Source organism: Heterodontus francisci, chromosome 2 (assembly GCF_036365525.1).
Source record: "Heterodontus francisci isolate sHetFra1 chromosome 2, sHetFra1.hap1, whole genome shotgun sequence".
Classification (NCBI taxonomy): domain Eukaryota; kingdom Metazoa; phylum Chordata; class Chondrichthyes; order Heterodontiformes; family Heterodontidae; genus Heterodontus; species Heterodontus francisci.
Window position 1 is genome coordinate 116,213,110 of NC_090372.1, and position 8,052 is coordinate 116,221,161.

Here is an 8,052-nt window from a genome sequence, read left to right on the forward strand (position 1 = left end):
ATGAAAAAAATTATTTCTGAAAATTGGTGGTATCATAAGGGGGATAAAGAGAGAGGATAAAATAGTCGTCTGTCAGGTGGCCTGAAAAAACTCCCTAGATAAATGGGCAAACACCAGAGTTTTCAACACCATGGGGCTGGCAGTTGCCTAAGACATACCCATACTGGCACAGGTGCATGCAAATAAAGTTCCCTCCCACTGACCTATATACCTTGGTGGAGTCAGCACTGGATGGCACCAGCAAGTGTGATATCATCATAACTGCCAGGATGGTGGCCTGCGGGTTTTGGGCCCATAATCCTCATCAGGAATTCACCGCAATATAGCATTGGTCCAAACATGGACAAAAGAGCTGAGCTCAAGAGGTAAGGTGAGAGTGACTGCCCTTGACACCAAGTATGGCATCAAGTGCCCTAGCAAAACTGGAGTCAATGGGAATCGGGGGAAAACTCTCCACTGATTGGAGTCATACCCTGCACAAAGGAAGGTGGTTGTGGTTGTCGGAGGTCAATCATCTCAGTCCCAGGACATCACTGCAGGAGTTCCTCAGGGTAGTCTCCTAGGCCCAACCATCTTCAGCTGCTTCATAAATGACCTTCCCTCCATCATGAGGCCAGAAGTGGGGATGATCACTGATGATTGCACAATGTACAGCACCATACGCGACTCCTCAGATACTGAAGCACCCCATGTCCATATTTCGCAAGACCTGGACAACATCCAGGCATGGGCTGATAAGTGGCAAGTAGCATTCGTGCCACACAAGTGCCAGCCATTGACCATCTCAAACAAGAGAGAATCTAACCGTCTCCCCTTGATGTTCGATGGCATTACCATTGCAGAATCCCCCACTATCAACATCCTAGGGGTTACCATTGATCAGAAGCTGAACTGGACCAGCCACATAAATGCTGTGGCTACAAGAGCAGATCAGAGGTTGGGAATTCTGCAGCGAGTAATTCACTTCCTGTCTCTCCAGTGCCTGTCCACCATCCACAAGGCACAAGTCAGGAGTGTGATGGAATATTCTCCAATTGCCTGGATGGGTGCAGCTGTAACAACACTCAAGAAGCTCGACACCATCCGGGACAAAGCAGCCTACTTGATTGGCACCCCATCCACCACCTTCAACATTCATTCCCTCCAGCACCGACGCACAGTGGCTGCAGTGTGTACCATCTACATGATGCACTGCAGCAACTCACCAAGGCTCCTTCAACAGCACCTTCCAAACCCACGATCACCTAAATGGACAAGGGCAGCAGATGCATAGGAACACCACCACCTGCATGTTTCATTCCAAGCCACGCACCATCCTAACTTGGAACTATATCGCTGTTCCTTCACCGTCGCTGGGTCAAACTCCTGGAACTCCCTTCCTAACAGCACTGTTGGTGTACTTACACCCCAAGGACTGCAGTGGTTCAAGAAGGCAGCTCACTATCACCTTAGGAGGGGCAAGACCATGGAGGGATTGGAAATCAAGGATGAGAATTTTAAAATCAAGACGTTGCTTGGGGCGGCGCAGTGGTTAGCACCGCAGCCTCACAACTCCAGCGACCCGGGTTCAATTCTGGGTACTGCCTGAGTGGAGTTTGCAAGTTCTCCCTGTGTCTGCGTGGGTTTTCTCCGGGTGCTCCGGTTTCCTCCCACAAGCCAAAAGACTTGTTGGTAGGTAAATTGGCCATTATAAATTGCCCCTAGTTTAGGTAGGTGGTAGGGAAATATAGGGACAGGTGGGGATGTGGTAGGAATATGGAATTAGTGTAGGATTAGTATAAATGGGTGGTTGATGGTCGGCACAGACTCGGTGGGCCGAAGGGCCTGTTTCAGTGCTGTATCTCTAAACTAAACTAAGGAGCCAATGTAGATCAGCAATCACTGGGGTGATAAGGGGACAGGGCACCAAGTTAAGACATGGGCAGCAGAGCTTTGGATGACCTCAAGTTTACAGAGAGTAGTATGTGGGAGACCAGCCAGGAGCATGTTGGAAGTCAAGTCCAGAGGTAATGAAGGCATGAATGAGGGTTTCAGCAGCAGATGAGCTGAGACAGGGACGAAGTCAAATGATGCTACGGAGGTGGGAGTAGGCAGTCTTAGTGATGGAGCAAGTATGAGGTTGGAAACTCATCTCTGGGTCAAATGTGACACCAAGGTTGCAAATAGACTGGCTTAATTTCAAACTGTTGCCAGGGAGAGGGATGGAGTCATTAACTGGGGAACAGAGTTTGGAGCAGGGACTGAAAAAAATGGCTTCAGGCTTCCCAATATTTAATTGGAGGAAATTTCTGCTCCTCCAGTCCTGGATGTCCGATAAGCAGTCTGATAATTTAACAACATTGGAGGAGTCAAGAGAGGCGGTGAGGTAGAGCTGGGTGTCGTCAATGTACACGTGAGAACTAACCCTGTGATTTCAGATGATGTCACTGAGGGGCAGCCTGTAGATGAGAAATACGAGGGGGCCAAGGATCGATCCTTGGGGGACACCAGAGATCATGGTATAGGAGCAGGAAGAGAAGTGGATGATCAGCCATGATCGTATTGAATGGTGGAGCAGGCTCGATGGGCTGAATGGCCTACTCCTGCTCCTATGTTCCTATATTCCTAAGTCATTCCAAGTGATTCGCTGGCTACAATTTTATAGATAAGAATGGAATCAGGTGAGTTCAGTCCCACCCAGCTGGACAACAGTGGAGAGGCATTGGAGGAGGATGGTGTGGTCAACCGTGTCAAAGCCTGCAGGCAGGTCGAGAAGGATAAGGAGGAATAGTTTACCTTTGTCACAGTCACATAGGATGTCATTTGTAACTTTGATAAGAGCTGTTTCAATACTGTTGCGGGGCGGAAATCTGATTGGAAGGATTCAAACATGAAGTTCTGGGAAAGATGGGCACAGATTTGGGAAGCGACAATGCATTCAAGGACTTTGGAGATGAAAGAGATTTTGGAGATGGAATGAAAATTTGCAAGGATGGTGGGGTCAAGGTCTGTGTTTTAAGTAAAGGGTGATGACAGCAGCTTTAAACGAGAGAGGAACAACACCTTGAGAGAGAGAACTGTTAACAATATCGGTTAACGTGCGGACCAGGAGGGGAGATTGGGTGGTCAGCAGTTTAGTGGGAATAGGATTGAGGGAGCAGCACTTCACACACTTCCTCCAAATAAAAGGCATTGCTATGGGAACCCATTTGGGTTATGTGGAACATTCTTTGTTCCAGGCCTACTCAGGTCCCAAGCTCAACTCTGTTTTTTTGGTACATCAATGATTGTATTGGTGTCGTTTCCTACTCTCTCCCTGAACTAAAAAATTTCATCAACGTTGCTTCCAATTTCTACCCTTCCCTTGCCTTCACATGGTTCATCTCTGACTTTTCCCTTCCCTTCCTCAACTTATTTGTCTCCATTTCTGGGGATAGGCTACCAACCAATATCCAGTATAAGCCCATTGACTCACTCAACTACCTTGAATACAATTAATCCCACCCCACTTTCTGTAAGGACTCCATTTCATTCCCCCAGTTTCTCTGTCTCTGTCACATCTGTTCTGATGATGCCACCTTCCATGTCAGTACTTCCAATATATCTTCCTTTTTCATCAACCTAGAACCATGATAGGGTTACCCTTGACCTCACCTTCCACACCGCCAGCCTCTACATTCAATGGATCATCCTCCACCATTTCCACCACCTCCAGCGTGATGCCACCACTTCCCTCCCCTTTCATCATTCCGAACACCCTCTTCTCTTCCCCATATAGCACCTTCCTGTGCAAGCACAGAAGATGCAACACCTGAACTTTTACCTTCTCCCTCCCCACAATGTTCTGGGCCCCAGACATTCCTTTCAGGTAAAACAACAATTTACTTGTACTTCTTTCAATTTAGTATACTGTAATTGCTGCACACAATACAGTCTCCTCTTCCTTGGGGAGACCAAACATAGATTGTGTGACCACTTTGTGGAACAATTCCAAGCATGACCCTGAGCTTCTGGTCGCCTGTCATTTTATTTCAACGGCCCACTCCCACTCTGACTGCTCTGTCCTCAGTCTTCCATAATGCTCCAATAAAACTGAATGAGGAACAGCACCTAATTTCTTGATTAGGCCCTTTATAGCCTCTCGGACTCAACACTGAGTTCAACAATTTCAGATGGTAACCTCTGCCCCCATTTTTTTTAGACAGCAGCTGTTGGTAATGAGGTTGCTATTCCCATTTACACCACCTCTTGAATCAACCTTTGTTTCTTTACTTATCCCATTACCACTGCCTTTTGCCTTCTGTTGCCGGAGCCGAAAGTGGGAAGCGACCCTGCTTCAGCCAGCAGCAGGACCCAGGGAGATATATTGCTGGTGGTGACCAATTAAGTTGCAGCCACCAGGGCTGCCATCCAATTAATGATGGCAGCCCACCCCCAAGAGCTGCTGGCCCAACCAGAAGGGTGGCAGATCAGCAGCCTAGCGGTGGCCAGATCTGAGGCTGCAACAGCACGCAGAGAATGCCTCACTGGCTGGGCACCCTGAAAGAAAGGTAAGTGGAGTTGGGGGATGCTGGGGCAGGCAGGCAGGCCCCAGTGATTGAAGGGCGGGATGGGGTCACTGAGCACTGGCAGAGCTGTTGCTGCGAGTGCAGTCATTGCCGCTAGGGGGCCCCTCCATGGGTCATAGAGTGCCCATAAAGGTGAGGCCCCACAGGAACATGCTGGGAGTCTGCCAGGTTTTATTAGGTGGTGTCACCGCACAGCAGTGGCCCCCTTCGATACACGCAAAATGCCCGCGGAGGCAGGAAGGGTCCCTTCATAGGCCACTTAACTGGCTCAATTGGCCTCTTGGTGGGCGGCCAAGTGGCTAAATTTCCCCCCACTGGCAAAATGGCATGGTGGCGGGAAAAACTCGGGCACCGCCTCCCGATGCCTTCCTGCACCATTTTGCCAGCCATCCTGATCCCAGTCTGCCACCAAAGGACCAAAAAAAGTTCTGGCTTTAATCTCTCCTGCCTTCCACCATATTACAGACCTTCCTTTTTGTTCTTTCCTCCGCTGCCCCCTTTCCCTGCCACTGTATTTGCTTAAAACCTGTTCCATCTCTAACCTTTTCCAGTTCTGAAACTTTGGCAGGAATTTTACGCCCCCTTCCCCAAAGAGTGTGCTGGTGGCGGGAGTTGGGGGGGGGGGTGTAAAATGGTTGGGAGGCTCGGGGGGCCCTTCTCAACCTGCTCCTGGCTCCACCGCCATTTTACGCGGGGCGGCAGCTGGAAACAGCCCGCCCGCCCCAGGCCAATCAAGGCCCTTAAGTGGCCAATTGATGGCCACATAAGGGCCCCCTCCCGCTGTCGCAGGGATTTTATCATTGGCAGAGCAGGCCCAGCAGAGGCGGGATCACCACCGACTTTTCGGTCGGTGGACGGCTCCCATCCGCCATGCGAAACATTCCGGCCTTTAACTCTGTATTCCTCTCCACAAATGCGGTCGAGGCCTGAGAAATGCCACCTGGTAAAAGTAAGCAGCTTTCTGACAGCCTTGGGGGTGTGGTGGGGGGTCCTCCTGATCGGGCACCCTGTGCCCAACGGAGGGCCGCCCCTGATGCCCCAACCACGCCCAACATGCCTCCCCCGCCCTCCCCAATCAACCCCCCCTTGTCTCGTCAGGGCCCGACCCATCACCCCCAGCGAGGCCCCAAAAACCTACCTTTTGCCAGGGCTGTCCTTCTTCTTCACATGGAAGCAGGGTTGCTCCCGGTGGTGCATCTGGGACTGGGAGCTGCCGGCCCGCTGATTGGCTGGCAGCTCCATTAGGCAGGACTTACTGCCTCAATGAGGTGGAAGTCCAGCCTAGGACCAATTAAGGGCTTGGGGACCGTAAAACCCGGACTTGATCCCCAGGCCCAGCAGAGGTAGGATTACCACCGACATTTCAGTCGGTGGACGGCTCCCGTCCGCCATGCGAAAAATTCCGGCCTTTAACTCTGTTTTCCTCCCCACAAATGCTGCCTGATTATGCGGAGTACTTTCAGCATTTTTGGCTTTTATTTCCTATTTTAAGGTATCTGAGCTGGAGAATTTGGGATTATTTATTCCTCAGAACAGCAGGCTCAGCGGAAACACTATTCAAACATTCAGGATTCTAAAGGGACACGGTGAACCCTGATATTATGTTTAAAATTGTCACAAAGTATAGAATCAGCATACACAGGCTCAAACTTAAAAGAGGGAGGAAGCACAAGCAATTTAGATTTAGTGGCCACAAAATTCATTCAGCACGATTTTTGGGCTCAGGCCGCAATTCACGATCTGCCCGCACCCATTCAGATCGAGGTAGGAAAGACACAAAATTCGTCAACCCACCCCATCTGAATGATTTAACCGCTGGTTGGTGCACCTCCAATGCTGCTCTCTCCTCAGTGCTGCCAGTGAGCTCTGCACCCAGCACCAGGTCCCGGCAGTGTTTTTGCAAACCATGTGGAACAGGCAGCCTACTCTTCTTAAGGGACAAGGAGCAATCCATAGTAAAAAAAAAATAACTAGTTAGGGAAGGGATAACTTCAATTGTTTAAGAACGGATCTGGCCCAGGTAAATTGGAATCAAAGATGTGCAGGGAAAACTGTAACCAATGGGCTGTCTTTAAAGAGGAGATAGTTGGGTACAGTCAAGGTACATTCCCAAGCGTGGGAAAGGTTGGACAAACAAAGCCAGAGCTCCCTGGATGACGAAAGAGTTAGAGTGTAAGATGAAGCTGAAGAGGGTGCATAAGACAGATGGCAGGTGGATAATACAATTGTGAACCAGGCTGAATCTAGAAAATTCAGAGGGGAAGTGAAAAAAAAAGAGAAGCAAAGAGAGAGCATGAGAAGAGACTGGAAGCTAGCATAAAAGGGAATCCACAAGTCTTCTACAGGCATATAAATAGTAAAAGGGTGGTAAAAAGAGGAGTGGGGCCAATTAGGGACCAAAAAGGGGATACACATGGAGGCAGAGGACATGGCGGAAGTACTAAATGAGTACATTGCATCTGTTTTTACCAGGGAAGTAGATACTGCCCAAGTCACAGTAAAAGAGGAGGTAGTTTAGACACTGAGTGGGTTAAAGAGGAGGTATTAGATAGGCTAGCTGCACCTAAAGTAGAGAAGTCAGCAGGACTGGATCAGATGCATCTGCAGATACTGAGGGAAGTAAGGGTGGGAATTGCAGAGGCACTGGTCATAATCTTCCAATCCTCCTTAGATACAGAGGTGGTACCAGAGGACTGGAGAATTGCAAATGTTACGTCCTTGTACAAAAAAGGGTGTAAGGATAAGCCCAGTAACTACAGACCAGTCAGTTGAACCTCGGCAGTGGGAAAACTTTTAGAAATGATGATTTGGGACAAAATTAACAGGCACTTGGACAAATGTGAATTAATTAAGGAAATCCAATATGGATTTGTTAGGGGAAAATCATGTTTAATTAACTTGATTGAATTTTTGATGAGGTATCAGAGAAGTTTGATGCGGGTAAAGCAATTGATGTGGTGTACATGTACTTCAAAAGGCATTTGCTAAAGTGCCACATACAGGCTTGTCAACATAGTTAAAGCCCATGGAATAAAAGGGACAGTGGCAGCATGAATATGAAGTTGGCTGATTGACAGGAAACGGAGAGTAGTGGTGAGCAGTTGTTTTTCAGACTGGAGGAAGGTTCCCCAGGTCACTGTTAGGACAACTGCTTTTCTTGATCTTTCTTAATGACAGACTCATATACGGCACAGAAGGCATCAAGTCCATGCCGGCTCTCCACGGAGCTATGTAGTCAGTCCCACTCCCCGGCTCGATCCCTGTAGCCCTGTAAGTCCATTTCTCTCAGGTGGCCATCCATCTTCCTCTTGAAGTCATTGATCGTCTCCACTTCCACCACCCCTGTGGGCAGCGTGTTCCAGGTCATTACCACGTACTATGTAAAAAAAAAATGCTTCCTCATATTCCCACTGCATCTTTTGCTGAAAATTTTCAATCTGTGTCCCCTAGTCCTTGTAGCATTTGTTAATGGGAACAGTTTAGACTTAGACTTGGGTGTGCAGGG